The sequence below is a fragment of the Xyrauchen texanus genome, chromosome 28, assembly GCF_025860055.1.
Source record: "Xyrauchen texanus isolate HMW12.3.18 chromosome 28, RBS_HiC_50CHRs, whole genome shotgun sequence".
NCBI classification, from domain to species: Eukaryota; Metazoa; Chordata; class Actinopteri; order Cypriniformes; family Catostomidae; genus Xyrauchen; species Xyrauchen texanus.
Window position 1 is genome coordinate 25,579,106 of NC_068303.1, and position 1,172 is coordinate 25,580,277.

Here is a 1,172-nt window from a genome sequence, read left to right on the forward strand (position 1 = left end):
TCACAGCAAAAACTGGCAAATCTGGTGCAGTCCATGAGGAGGAGATGTACTGCAGTACATAATGTAGCTGATGGCCACACCAGATACTGACTTACAGACCTCCCCTCTTTGTTCAGGGACACATTAATCCATTTCTGTTAGTCACATGTCTGTGAAAGTTTATGTCTAAGTTGTTGAATCTTTTTATGTTCAAACAAATAGTTACAAGTGTTAAGTTTGCTGAAAATAAAAACAGTTGAGAGTGAGAGGACGTTTCATTTTTGCTGAGTATATATACTGATAATCAATATACATATTGAATATCATCAATAAGCAGACAAATATAAATAATAAACATTTGCAGCCATAACGCCTAGGCCTAGTGCACAGGATACATACTACTGAAATACTAAAATATGTATCATATGATATTCTGGATGCTTTATGTATAGTAACATCACATCCATGGCCTTTCCTGATATTCTTGCACAGATATGCAGGTGAATATTACCAGGTTAGATTTTTTTAACTAGTTTTGACATATGTTTAAAGATTGAACAAAACTTCACAGAAAAGTTTGGTATCACAACAGTCACATGCTAATGTAAAGTAGAAGTGTTTTAATTATACTTGATTATACTTTCAAAACAGGGTGCAATCGCCTGCTACCCTTCCATTTTGCATTACTATAAGCAATTTTATTAATCCATTTTTACAAACTGAGGGACAAGGGGGAATTAATTCTGTGGCATTAGCCAAATTCTATCCACCTTATTCCTGGGGGTCTTACTGGGGAAACAGGTGTGGGATGATCTTCCCCCAGAAGTCGTCCTGTAGGCTACCATTCACTAATGTAGGCAGCGGTCATTTAGTGGTCATATCCCCGTTTTCAGCTGCTGTTAGGGTGTGATTCTAGCACTCTTGATATTGTGCCCCACTTTGATCAAACTTTGTGTGTGTGTGTGTGTGTGTGTGTGTGTGTGTGTGTGTGTGTGTGTGTGTGTGTGTGTGTGTGTGTGTGTGTGTGTGTGTGTGTGTGTGTGTGTGTGTGTGTGTGTGTGTGTGTGTGTGTGTGTGTGTAAATAATAGGAACGTCTACCCATTCAATGTGTCAGGATGGCCGAGCGGTCTAAGGCGCTGCGTTCAGGTCGCAGTCTCCTCTGGAGGCGTGGGTTCGAATCCCACTTCTGACA

General features: G+C 40.0%; 1 non-coding gene across 1 annotated transcript; it reads left to right on the forward strand.

Annotated features, from left to right (window-relative positions):
* The first annotated feature begins 1,089 nt into the window (after positions 1-1,089).
* On the forward strand, positions 1,090-1,172 carry trnal-cag (transfer RNA leucine (anticodon CAG)). The gene has a single exon. It is a non-coding gene; the product is annotated as a tRNA-Leu (tRNA).